The sequence below is a fragment of the Dipodomys spectabilis genome, unplaced genomic scaffold, assembly GCF_019054845.1.
Source record: "Dipodomys spectabilis isolate Male_0828 unplaced genomic scaffold, ASM1905484v1 ptg000551l, whole genome shotgun sequence".
Classification (NCBI taxonomy): Eukaryota; Metazoa; Chordata; class Mammalia; order Rodentia; family Heteromyidae; genus Dipodomys; species Dipodomys spectabilis.
The window spans coordinates 399,887-414,755 of record NW_024871228.1 but is presented as its reverse complement, the minus strand read 5'-3'; the positions used below and the strand labels follow the sequence as shown (position 1 = coordinate 414,755).

At 35.6% G+C, this 14,869-nt stretch overlaps 1 pseudogene; it reads right to left on the bottom strand.

Annotated features, from left to right (window-relative positions):
• Positions 1 to 13,052: 13,052 nt before the first annotated feature.
• The window catches only part of LOC122099970, a 64,984-nt pseudogene continuing 63,167 nt past the window's right edge, over positions 13,053 to 14,869 (bottom strand).

Here is a 14,869-nt window from a genome sequence, read left to right as displayed (position 1 = left end):
TAGGTTATTTAATCTACCCAAGGTAGATAACTACCCTCCATGCAGATAATTTGGATTTCATACTTTCTGAATTGGGATGTATTCATGGGAAGTCTTCATCATCCTGTCTGTGATTTTTTTTTATAACCTTTACCTTATTAATTTGTAAATAATAGTTACTTCAGTTGAATTTCTTACCTACACCTCCTCAAAGGCAAGTAAATAGTATAATGCTAAGGGGTTTTGGTATACCACCTTGCCTGCTTTGTTTTGCTATTTTTTTTGCCTATGTGTTATGGGTTGTAGTTATAATCACAGTTTCCATGTGAAGCCAAATAATGTGGTTCAGCATACAAATCAGGGCGTAATAGTCCCACGACTGTTTTGCCCAAGAGACAGAACCATAATACTGAATGACTTGCTCATTATATTTTGTTTTTAATTTTATGGGAACCCCACTTTTGTTCTTTTACTCTTGGTTTATATATGAGAACTTCCAACTTTTTACACTGTCTGAGGGAATCAAGTAGAAGGACAGCTTGATTGTGAATAGTATGCAAGAAATCAGCTGCTGAGTAACAGTATGTAAGAGTACATTCCTTGGGTGCTCACCTGGGTGCTACCTGGAGGTTGGGGAAATTCACTAGAGGGTGAGATTGGGGTTTCCTGTGTGATTTGGAATTCTCCATAATTGAGTCTTTTGGGCAGTGTTATAAAACTTTTGTCTTACACAAGTTAAACCTCCCACTGAATTAGTGAACTGGCCTTTTGCAGAAGAGGTACAATAATTTCTGATAATAGAAGTTTTAAAATCAGGCACTTTTTCCTGGTTGAGGCAAGTGATTATTAAAGGAGTGCTATGATATGATCCAGCTCTTTCTCTGTCCATGGCCAATAGTCTTCCAGGTTGGTATCCCCACAAAAATAGCATATAGTGACCTTCAGTCTGGTTATAGACTTAGCTAGTTAGAAGAACAGGTCTTTAGCCTTTATAAAGATAAGAAACTCACACCACAATTTTTCATATAATGACAGAAAGATTTTGTATTAGAAATTCACATGGGTGATTGTGAGAAGTTTGAAATATAGTAAGATCATTGTATCTTTACTTATATGTATGTGTGTATGCTGGTCCTGAGGCTGGAATCAGGGACTGGGCACTACCTCTGAGCTCTCAAGGCTAGCACTCTAGCTCTTGAGCCACAGTTCTGTTGCCAGCATTTTTTTGGGCGGTTAATTGGAGATGAGTCTCAAGGACTCTCAAAGCCCACATTGGTTTTGACCTGAGATCTGAGGATCTCAGCCTTTTGAGTAGCTGTGATTACAGACCTGAGCTGCAGGCTGTACCCCCCACCCTTAAAAAAATCAGTTTGATTGTCAATTGAGTTTCCTGTCCCCTGCTTGGGTGAAATTTTCACGTGCTTAGTGTGCAGTCAGAAGTTCCTTTTTTTCTGGTGAAGGGCAGTAGTTTTGTTTTCCCTGCTAATTTGTCCATTTCCTATAATTTTAGTATGGGCAGAAGATACCTTCATAGTATGCACAGCCAAGCTAAGAACTAGTATGCTCTTCATACATATATTTTCTTCTAGCTTATAGGTAATTTTTCAGGTTAGGCATGTGAGAAGTCCCAAACAGCAATGTTTTTAGATATTATACCCAGGCTTGTTTGGGTCACTAAAAAAACTATGGACATTTAATCATTGTTCTTGAGGTTGGTAGTTAGGGTTGAAACAGGTATGTTGATTATTGTGGGAGCATAGTGAATAGTTAGTACGGTTGTAGGTGAAGCCCTCTATGGACTGTGCTTGCACAAAAGTAGCAAAAATGGAGAGTTGCTCCCTGTTATGTAGTCCTTCTTTTGCTACTACAGGAAGAGCCATCCCTCTGTGGTACTGACTGAAAATGCATCAGAGGATTAAATCTTCCATGGGAAATAACTTGAGTAACCATGGTTAAAATTTGAAAGCAGCAACAGACTAAACTATCACGTTATTTCTATTGCACACAGCATTTTAGTATATTAAGACTGACATCACTGTAGGTGCTGCTAAGCTTATGTCATTACAATTAGGAATGCATGGGTACATGTTGGCTTGGTGTAGTATCATTAAATTAGGGAGTACCAGCTTGGTATACTGTCTTCTTCAGCATTGTATCTTAGAAGGCTTTTGCAGAACAGAAATATATGGACAGTCACAATTAGCATTATAGTTTTACATACTTAGTTATATAATGACCATTTAAAAGACCTTGAAATAGAAACTTAAATGAGTCTTGATTTAATTAATCCTCAATTTTTTAAGTGGTCAAATGATTGACACTAGTCAACAAAAATATAGAATTACTTACCAGACAGATCACATTCTTTATTTTAATATATCAACATCTACATATAAAATTACAAATAAATAACTTCACATGGGGAGAAAAATAGAAATAAATGCTAGGCAACGCAAAAGATAGCAAACCAAAAAGATTCATACACATACATAGCCTATGTCTTGAGGTTCAACATCCTTCCATAGATACCTATAAAAATCAGAATATGAGGGTAAATGAGAGGCCATTGTGATTTAGAAACAGGTAGAATGCGTTGTTGGAAAGGTTAGAAGATTTAGAATGAAGAAACAAGATTTAATCATGCAATAGAAGATAAATTATTATATTGGAGTAAGCATTCAAGAGAAGACAATAAAAATAACAAATTGGGAGCTGTGGATTCAGTTCACTAGCTTTAAACATAGTGTTATAGTTTTACTACAAAATGTCTACCAGAGACAGGTTCCTATCTGGTAGCATTATTTTGAGATGTTGTCTAAGGGAACAGATTATTCCCCTCCACATATTATAGAATTGAGATAAACTGAGTAAATTTATTTGAAAATTAAAGGAAAGGTATGAATGGAAAATAGCCTTTTTATCCAAAGAGGGGACTCAGAGGAGTCCAGTGGAGCCCTCTCGGAGAGCGGCTTTTATATTATGGGGTTCCTCTTTTATTTCCTCTTCTTAGCTTTGTACAAATTTGTTGAAGGCTTGTAGATAGCTTGTCCCTACTTTGTCATTGGTTGACTGTTCACCCAGGGCATTATGAGAAGCATTTAAGCAGGAGCTCACAGTATTATGGAAAGAAGAAATACTATGGGAATAAGAAGTACCATAACGGGATGCATTACCTGCCACTATGTTACACTCTTCACCTTTTATCCTTAAATTCCTGTTTCCCTTTGTCCCTAATCCTCCCTCTCTGATGGAAAACTTAACTTGCACTTAAGGAATAGGGGCAATGACTGTTCCAGGCTACTTTCTGTTGTGAGGGGAGAGTGGAGTAAGGCAGTCTGGGACCTTCCAGGAAGAAGGGCCTTTCAGGCATATAGCATGCAGTATATGTGCTGTTCCTATGGACTATAGTAAAATTGTGAAGGACAGTTTCTATGAAGCTACTTTTTTATGACAATTTGCCACTTGATGGACTTCTGATCTAGAAGAATCAAATTTAACAATCAGATAGGTCATAGAGGTGCCAAATGTTGTCAGAATTACTGAATAAAGCAAGGATGTCAGGAAAGGTAGTATTCAAGACAACCTGTACCAGGAATCTCCACTGAGAGCCATCCTTATGTAGCTTATTTAAGTTGACAGGCCTTGTGAATTATTGTGTTTATTGGTTTGAACTCCATCGGTGCTGACATCCCAAGCCTTTCCCCTGTGTCCCCCTTTCTATCTGTTCCTGTAGATTTATAATGGTTTGGAATAAGTCATTGGCTATCCTAGCAACACATTGTAGGCTAGAGCCAAAGGAAAAAAATATTTTTTTTTTACTAGAGGCTTGATGTTATTTCAAGTTGAAAGCCTATATAGGGCAAGGAGAATCTGGGTTTTTCCTGGAGCTGTAGAAATAGTAAGTAACAGAAAGGCAAGGGCACAAGTTCCTTCTCCTGGGAGCATAGATAAGCATAAAGATCAGGTGGCAGTGCTTATGAATTCTTGTTCTTGACCAATCAACATTTGTTAACTCTGAAAGGGCTATTAGAAGTGACTCCATGTAAAATCTTAGAGCATCCCTTCTTACCTGAACAGTTATGTTTTCGGCTGACTCTGTGTGCTCGGTATATACCAGGACAAGTTTTATTATAACTGTTCCCTTTTGTTTCTGAGGTAGTGTCCCAGTTAGTGTTCTTGTTCATTGTTTTGATGAGATATTCCAGTTGGTATAATCCATTGTTGGAGCAAGGATTCACACAGGTCAATTGTGAAGGAGTCTGTGTCAAGAAAATTGGCCAAATTTCAGTAAAAGTGAGTTAATAGAATTAACTTCCAAGCCAAGATTACCTTGAACCCATTAAGTTTGAAAAGCTAATTTTGACAAATAATTCCTTGTAAGAAACATCCCTATGTAGTCCTGACTGCAAATAAGAATAAGACTTAATCTGCAATAGCAAAAGATACAAGAGTAGCTATGGCTAAAATTTAAAAGAACAACAGAATACACAGTTTAATTATTTTCATTGTATATAGTATTTTAGAATATTCATTCCGATTGATATCATTTTAGTTGCCAGTAAATTTTTTGAGTACAATTAGGGATAGCTGCACAAAAGTTTGATTTGTGTGGTATAATTTAAAGGGTATCTGCTCGGTATCCTGTCTTTGTCAGTTTTGTATCCTACAAAAGCTTTCTACTTGGAGAACTGAAATATACAGACAGCAACAATTAACATTATAGTTTTATATACTTAGTTGTAAGCTGACCACTAAAAGACCTCGAGATAGACAGACACTTGATTGAATTTTACCTAAGACAGTTTTCAGGTGGTCAATAGCTTGACACACTAGTTAATAGTACATAGGGAATTACTTTGATAAGTAATATTTTCTGTCAGTTTTACAATATTCTTAAGACATACCACCATTATAGACAAGAATTGGTGGCTAGTTTAGCTTCATTATATTGACCTTGATTTATACATAATCATTTAAATTACAACCAATCTAATCACATGCAAAAATTTTGTAAGTTCTATCTAATCTCTATTTGGAAACATACTCAGACCTTCTATTATTATCTATTATTATCAGACCTTCTATTATTATTAACATTTGGATATATCTTTTGATTTTGTTAGATAACCAGTTAAGATAAATTTGTCTCTTTTAAAGTTTTTTCCTTATACAAAATTAGCAGTCCTTTTAAAAGCATATCCTCTATATGTACTCTTCACTGTCATTGTCATGTTAGTAGTTTAAAATGTCTTTGAAACAACCTTTGAATTAAATACTATATTTTTAAAGAAAATAAAATGCTCTGTATCTAGAAAGAAAAGCAATCTTATACTGGTATTTTTAATGCAAATGTTATTGTTAAAATCTCTATACGCTGTCAAAAACCAAATCTCAAAACCTTGTTTGACACTTGAGTTTAAAATTGTACCCTGTATCCCCTATCTCCCCAGAATTAATTTCTGAAAGACTGTATTTTGATTAAACCTGATTGAGATATGATGTCCAACTCTTCTAATAGCATAATGTATTAAAAAATAAGCCATTTAAAAATGCTTACATACATGTGTACGTGTACTTGAGTTATGCATAAATATTGGGCTCAAAAATGAAAAATGGTCAAAATATTTGTTTTCTATTCTAGTGACAAAGGCTTTACACTGCTTGATTGGTGAATACACAAAAATAAATATGTGTAAATATTAGTTTAGGGTATTATTAGAAAAACTTTTTAATCATAAAATAATTACTATTTAAAAAATTAAGGTCTGAGAATGGAATCAAGATAGGAGCCTCTCTAAAATTAGAGAGAAAATGCCTTTGGAGGAACAAGATTAGACAGATTTGTTTCTGCTTTAACTAGTATCACAAAGATGGAGTGAATACCTTTCTGGAAACATTGAACCACAAAGTTTGTCCAGAGTTAGAGCAAGAAAACATGGTTAATTTCTTAAAAAAGAGGATCCACTGGAGACTTAACCATCAAAAACCTCTCTCTAGGAAAAGATCTTAAGTCACTTTTTGATTTTTGATTGACAGGCTAGTACCATAAGGTGGATGAGAGAAACCACATGTCCTGTGCTAAAAGGACAAAGGACACCATAAAGGATCAGAAAAGAGCTAGACATCATTGTAGATCATCTGGAAAAAGGTGATATGTACCTATGAGAGAAATCCTAAAAACAAATAGAACTTTAAACAAATGCTGTTAACCATGAATAGAATATTATTAAAAGGACTAATTTGATAGAGAACTGAGCTTTATATTACCATATTAAATTGATCTTTGAGCATTCTCTAGGTGAGCCTTCATCTGCCTAAGATCTTGTAAAGGGAGTATGTGGTATACTCAAATCTGATTTTTGTGCTCATTCAGACTTTGTTTCCGCAGGGTTGGAAGGGAAGTATATTCTAACTTAGGCCATGGCCTTTAAGAAGGGATTCTTTTTCAAGGCAAGAAGGCCAGTGCTGCCAGGACCTTCCTTCTGTGGGATCTTGTTTTAATTTTTTTTCAGGCTTTAAGGGATATTATGGCCAATCCTCAGCAAAAGGTTTTATTTTATGCTCTGGAAATCTTAACTTTCCCAGTGTTTCATGTTATATTTGCTTCTTTTTTTTCTTTATTTGCCTAGCAATTTTTTTTCCTTCTCTCAAAAATGTTGGTATTGTGTCATAATTAGAAGAAGCAATTGACCAAGGGATATCTTCTTAAGGTATATCTTGCCTGACCCAATTCCTGTGTTCCCTTTTCTGTGATTCCTGGCCACTGTGATGTGAACTCCTTTAATTTACCATTTATTTCCCTGGTTGATTAATTAACATCTCCAAAATTAGGAACCAATATAATATTTTTCCATCTTAAGTGATTGTATGATGCATTTGGTCACAGAGAAGAGACAAGTAGTTAATGTAGAAAATTGGTAGCAAAAGTGGGGTTGTTGCTGCAGGTCTAACTGATGATGTGCTTCAGAAATCTTTGGAATTGTTTTGCAGAAAGTATTTTAAATAGTTTTGAGTGGTTAGCTAGAGTCCTTTATAATGCTGCCAGCCAAACTTAGTGGGTAAATCTGTTGGAATCTAAACAAATCAGACTACAGATAGAAATGTGGATAGTAAAAACTCGTTTGTTTCATATGTAAAAAGGACACTATTAGAAATTGTATTTTAACATCATCTTAAACAATAGTTTCCTTGTTCCACCTGCCCAAACACTTACAGCCTACTGTATTGATAGTGGATTGATATTGGACACTATAAGACTATGCTAAAGACCTGGGTGTTAATTTTAACAATAATCAAATTGATGAGATTCTGGGAAACTTTGAAAGTGTGGATGATATACAGTTTGGGATGTGAAATGGCCAACAGATTTTGGGAGCAAAACTTTTGGGGTAGTGTATTACAATGAATATAAATGGTTAATCACATACTCATATGTTAAGAGTTTTGAAACCCTGAAATTCAGTCCCCATAACTCAACAAAAATGTTCTAGTAATGAGATCTGGGTTTCATAAATAAAGAAATAAATGTTTACTAATTTTTCCAGGCAAAATGTGGACCCATGGGCTGTCCCCAAGCACAGTCTAGTGGGTTGGGAGTTAAAGGACATTTTTAAAAAAGAATATCCTTTTTACTTTTGTGAACGTTTTAAAATTTTATTGATCATTTCACATAAATTTCAATCCTCACATATTTGTACAACAAACTTCATTATTAAAATGTTTATTTATGTGTAATTTTGATCAGAGTAACCTTATTTTGTGATACGAAGGCCAAACAATCTTTACAGTTTAATTCCTTGTTGTACTAAATGTTCTTTTACTTCCAAGTTCAGTAAAATAAGGAGTTTTATGGGAGTTTTAAAGACAATCTTGAATTCTTTCATATGAAGGATGGGACAGGGAGATAAAGAGGAAAATTATATTCTTAAGAATTATGTAAGAACAATATAACAGTTTGCTAAAATTATAGCAGTGACCACATATAGGTGAATTTTACTGTATGATCTGAGAGTTAATATTAGCAATTAAGGTTGGGGAAAGAAGAGCTTTGTATTGGCAATATCTTGGCTATCATGTAACCTCAGTCATACTTGGAAATTTAAGTTATTCCAAAGTTAATGGATGTAGCTTTTTTTTGTCAGTCATGGGGCCTGAACTCAGGCCTGAGCACTGTCCCTCAGCTCTTCAACTCAAGGCTAGTGCTCTACCACTTGAGCCACAGCACTACTTCTGGCTTTTTTCTTTTTGCTTATGTGGTGCTGAGGAATTGAACCCAGGGCCTCAGGCATGCAAGGCAAGTGCTCTACCACTGAGCCACCTTCCCAGCCCCACTTCCAGCATTTTCTGTGGTACTGAGGAGTCAAACCCATGGCCTCATGCATGCAAGACAAGCACTCTACAACTGAACCACCTTCCCAGCCCCTGATACAGCTTTTGAATATGTTTGTTACCTGATAGGTTCTGGTATTGTGGAAAGAGCCATTGATGTTTCTGACATCATTTGCTCAGAATAGATTGGTGAACTCAGAATTCTATGCATGTAGAATTAATTCAACTGTTCAAAAAAATTTAAAACAATTGGACATGCCAGATGAGTCATAATATATTACAAGCCTTTAAATTATTATCACAACTCTCTACACAACACAAGATCATAATTAGGAGAAATTTACACCCAAATCAGGGTCCTATACTTTTCATATTTACTACTAAGTTTCAACAGAGAAAAAACACTAAGCGGCACAACCTAAAATGAAGGCAAACTGGACTTTAAACAACTACATGTGAAATCAAATTCAGGAAAATAGAGATAATTTTCAGAGAAAAAGTTCCTTTCTTAGAGTAACCAACAAAGAAATATGCAAAACGAGAGCTATAGAAACATGAAAAAAATTTCAAAAGCTAAATGAGATACACATCAGAAATATCTTCATAATATCTGTGAATAATAGGCCTGACATATAATTAGCAATAGAAATTCAGAAGAAAAAATAAGCACACATATTTTTAGAGTACAGTATCCCTGATAAAAGCCATAGTATCACTAAGAAAATCCATAGTCCAACACAAATAGGAAAATTTGGTGCCAAAATAACTGCAGACACCAGAATCAGAGCAAAAAAAATTTGTTGTAATAGTGACCCAATATCATCTAAGGTATAGAAATATTCTCAACATTAAAGTTGTACTAATAGCATTAAAAAAGATGGCCAATAAAATATGTAAAATTGTTTAATGTAGATTAGCAAAAATATAGTACCTATCACATTTCCTACTCCTGTGAAATTATTTGTATTTAGATTATGGGAGCCCTTGAAAAAATAAATACCTGGAAGTGTAGCACATTAAAAACAGTTTTGCAAACTAATAGATGATAGAGATTAACAGTACAGTGGAGGAAATTAAACAAGGCAGTAAACTCTCAGGTGCCTTTCTTCATATAGAATAATTCATTCATAAATTTTTTTAAATGCTAGAAAGTAATACTTAACACTGACATTGTAGGAAGATCCATCAATGCTTCTCACATGGTTTGCTCAGGATAGATTGGTATAATTAGAATTCCATTTTATTGTACAATAAGTTTAATTAAACAATTGTCAAAAAATTGGGAAATGCTTTGTAATACTTATAGTGAATTAAATTTCCATATGGTAAACAATATTACTTAATATACTCCCACTAGCTATTTCACAATAGCGTATTCAATAGTATTCTTCCAAAACTAATTCATCTTATCATATATAGATAATATAATAATGAGCAAGACAGGGAAATATTAGCAGCATAAAAAGGCAAGTAATTGAGGAATTTAGAAAGTGAATGTGAATTATTGAGGGAATGAAAATCAGACAAGATATCACTTGCAAATTTTTAGTAGTTACATGGTCATTATATTTCAGAGATACACCAAAGACAATGACTGACAAAACTATGGCAATAGAGGCACTATATCTAACCAGGAAACAAAAGCCAGACAAACTACTACATATAAAACTGCAAAGAAGTCACAGTACTTCACAGGGGGAGCAATATAACAATATGCAGTAAGAACACTGAGTATATCTTTTCCTTCCAAACAACTCTACATTATGCAACACTTATGGCTCAATTGAAATTAGATATCATGATGGCACAAGATTATGGCCCCAGGTCATTAAGGACCAAGAAAATAATTTCTTCCAGAAGGGTTACACAGAAGAGAATTTCCACATACATCAAAAAGTACATATTTTTGAAAAATATATTTGGCTAGCTTTTGAGTTATTAAACAATATGGATGCTGAGTGCTGATGCCTCATGCTTATAGTCTTAGCAACTCAAGTTGATGAGATTTGAGGATCTAGGTTCAAAGCCAGCCCAGGACAGGAAAGACCATTAGACATGTATCTGCAATTAATTGCCTGAAAACTGGAAGTGGAGCTGTGGCTCAATGTGGTAGAGCCCTAGCCTTGAGGGAAAATGCTCAAGGACAGAAACCCCATGGCTGATCAAGATAAAAACAAGCGAGATACTTATTACCATATGATGTATGGTACCTTTGCTGCAGTACATAGAGCTGTGTCCTCAAGAGTTCGCTGGTATCCAGATTGATCAAAACCTGGGCAAAAGCTGGGCACTGGTGGCTCATGCTTGTAATCCTAGCTACTGAGGAGGCTGAGATCTGAGAATCTTGGTTTGAAGTCAACATGGGCAGACAAATCCCAGAGACTCTTATCTCCAATTTACCAGCAAAATGTCAAAAGTAAAGGCATGAATCAAGTGGTACAATGCCAAGTGTGAGTTCAAGCTCATATACTCACAAAGAAGTGTCTGCCTGGAAATGGTAGACACAAAGATGGGATGCTAGCTTGAAAGGGCCAGCCAGGGCTCCTCATAGAGGAGAAGATACACAAGATGGAGAGAGACTTGCCGGAAATTGTTCTGAGGGCAGAACATATCCACCCCAAAACTGGGAAATGGGGTCCTGCCTGGTCAAAGATCCCCCATCATGGCTGATTGAGCTGAATCAGCCAGGAGTGAGACTTGCCAGAATTCATTCTGAGGGCAGAACATATCCACCCCTAAACTGGGAAATGGGGTCCTTCCTGGTCAAATAACCTCCCTAATACCTGGTTTAGACGGGTTAGCCCCCGTGGCCCAAGGATAGCAGCATGCCCCAAACCTCAGGACGACACATGCCTCATGGAGTAAGGTACCTCACTGTCTGCACGACATGCAGAAATCATTGCTATGGTACTCGCACTCAGTCTGTAATTGAGCAACAGATGGTGAAGCCTTGTGATCACACAAATGGACACATAATGTTTATGAAATCAGTGGCAAATATCTTTAGAATTAGAAGAATTTAGAATTAGAAGAAGCTCACAATATTTAGCATAATGATCATATTCATATTGGCCTAACAAATGTATAATTCAGAAAACAACCATTTACAGCAGCCAGTTAGGTATATTAACACAAAATATTAAGGTAGAGAGCCAAATATTAAACCCTACAGTGACACAAATAATCACAGATGTACACTTTCATCTAGAACACACAAAAAGGGGAAGATGGCACAAGTAAAATTCCTAAGCTGTCAAGTATTAAAATACAAAGGAAAGAAAGCAAAGGGACAATGAATAAGGCCCATAAGGTAAAATCACATCATAGGACATTTCAACTATACATAGTACCTATGAGCACCTGTGGAGGCTAGTAAGAATAAGAAGAGTAGCTGGCATAAGATCAGTAGTAAGGATATGAGGAAGACAAAACCTTACTGATAAAATTTAAATTTAAATAGAATAAAGTCATAAAAAACATAATAGGTGTACACATCTAATTCAATAATAAAATAGTATAATAGACATAAAATATGTATTTCATATATAGAAAACATTGTATAGAATGAAATTTCAAAAGAAGAACTTTACATACAAGTCAGGTACATTTAATTATTAGGAACATATATAGAAAGCTTTAATATTTTATTTATAAGGGAATTAGAGTAATTATCAGAATTTCCAGCATTACAAATAAACTTTCTTCAGGCCTATTTTAATCTGAATTAGTAATAATCATTAAAGGAAGCCCACACTACTTTTTTTTAATTGTTGATCAAGGCAACATTTTATTTGATTAAACCTTTGAGCAGAAATCTAAAACTGAATATTTTGTAGTTATATAAAAATATTATCCATTTTTTGAGTTTCTGGAAGTAAATTATGAAGAAAAACAGATGGTGCCTACTCCTAATGGTCTCTCAGAAATTGTAACCTTTGCCTGGGAAGATACACGAACAGAAAGCTAACATTTACCTTCAAATACATTTTGTTTTCTCTAAGCCATGACTTATTGAGGCATGAATCAAGTGGTACAATGCCAAGTGTGAGGTTCAAGCCCATGTACTGACAAAGAAATGTCTGCCTGGAAATAGTAGACACAAAGACAGGATGCTAGCTTGAAAGGGCCAACCAGGGCTCCTCATAGAGAAGATACGGAAGATGGAGAGAGACTTGCTGGAAATTGTTCTGAGGGCAGAACATATCCACCCCAAAACAGGGAAATGGGGTCCTGCCTGATCAAAGAACCTCCATCATGACTGGTTGAGCTGAATCTGCCCCAAGTGAGACTTGCCAGAATTTGTTAACAATTACTAGGTCATTGGGAACACACTTTTTAGTTTCCCATATAAGAATTTTATGGGCTGAGCTCTGGTGGCTCCCTGTAATCCTAGCTACTTAGCAGCTGAGGATCATGGTTCAAAGCCAGGCCAGGGAAGAAAGTCCATGAGATTCTTATCTCCAATTAACCACTAGAAAACTGGAAGTGGAGCTGTGGCTCAAGTGGTAGAGCACTAGCCTTGAGCAAAAAGAGCTCAGAGACAGCACCTAAGCCTCATGTTCAAGCCCCACGACTGACCAAAAAAAGCAATTCATGGAAGAAGTATCTGGTATTTTTCAGAGTTGTATAAATACAAGAAAATGAAAAATCCACTTTTGGGTGTTTTTGTTAGTTTTGACCCAGGGTCTTAGGCATGCTGGGTAAGGGATATATTACTGAGTTTCCCAGCCTCGGTTTTAGTTGTACTACAAGTGGTTGGTAACTGTCTCCTAATCATTATTGCAGGAGTAGGTCCAACATGAGTCCATATATAGCCCTTTTCTGGTCTGGTGGAGACAGTGGGAAATGGTGGTGACCTTGACTTGAAATAGAAGGTGCATGACAAATTCCAAGTATTCCATCTTCCCTGGAAGGTCTTCCTCTGGCCATATGATATAAGACACAGGATCAAACTGATCTGTGGGGCTAGAGAGAGTGGAAATGAGCTATGTCAGTGCTGCGCTCTTCTCTCAATACTGGTCCTAGATAAAACCCCTGATCTGAGCATAGTAGAGCCTTCCATGTTGTTCATCAATCACAGAAACATCATCACCATTTTGGTAATATATTCCCTTGTAGAACATTGACTCTGCAGTGATGATGGTGGAAACAGTCTCAGGAGCTTTGATGGGATTTTTTTAAATTTTAAAATATGTCTTCACCCTTTTCCTTTAGTGGAAACTTTCTTTCTGGCAGCTTTTTAAATAAATGAGTAAATAGAAATAATCAGAAACAAAATAATATAGTACCTTATATGGTGCTTATCAATACAAAAAGATTAACTCACAGTAAGTCTTGGTGGTCCAAGAGGTGAAAATAGCTATGGAGCAGCATTATCAAAATGCGCATTAAAACAAAAAATAGTCAATGATTTCAGCCCAAATGACTAGGTTCACAAGTGAAGTAATCTTTGGCCATACTGAAATCCACTGCCTTCTGGATTACTGTAGCTATAATAGCAAGTAGCAGTGTCACATCCTGAACAGAATTCAGTAAAATTAGTATTTGCAGTTTTTGGTACAACTCTAGCATTCATGTTTGTCTGAACACTAAGCTGTGATAAAATTGTGATGAGCTATCAGCCTTGTGATGTCATATGTACACAAATTTGTGCCAGTATAACTATTGCATGTTAATAGTCTTATCCTCTAAGGCATCATTATTGCCCCACTGTTACTATTGAACCTGTACATAAAATGCAGTCACTAACTCTTCAGTGACTAACAAAACGAAATGTAGCATAGATAGAAAGCACCTTTGCCATATGGTTCCCGCATGGATGGAATCTGGTACATATACCACATAACAGTTGGCAAAATTTTCTGCATAAAATTTGAGTGTGTGACATGTGATTCACACTGTGTTCAAAGTAGAAAAAAATTACTTGACACCTGAAAACTTGGACGAAATTGGACAAAAGTCCAATTCATATAAATTAGAACCAAAAGAAATTGGCTTCTGTATAAACATACACATGTTTATACATATACAGTGAGAAATAGAAATATGTCAACCTCATACCCTAGGTTAGTTATTGCATGTCTGGCATACCAAATTTAATTGGCATATAAAGATATTCAATCCCTGGAGCCATAGCAGAAAAATGAGTCTGGAGAAATATAAACAATTATAAGCAGTTTTGGTATCTTTTAGAGTAAATATGTGGGGCTAGAGAGAGTGGGAATGAGCTACGTCAGTGTTGCGCTCTTCTCTCAATACTGGTCCTAAATAAAACCCCTGATCTGACCATAGTAGAGCTTTCCATGTTTGTTCATCAATCACAGAAACATCATCACCATTTTGGTGGAAAAATGTTATTTTTTCCATACTAGTCCTCTTCAGGCGCGAATAAAATAATTGAGAAATTTAAGATATTAAAAAATAGCAGCTAATAATGCTTGATATGAAATGTATTGATTACAGTATTCATGTAACTGTAACTCCTCTGTTCAGTATTTTTACAATCAAAAACAAAAAAAAGGAAAAAGGAAAAAATAAAAGAAATTAGCATGCCATTGAAAAT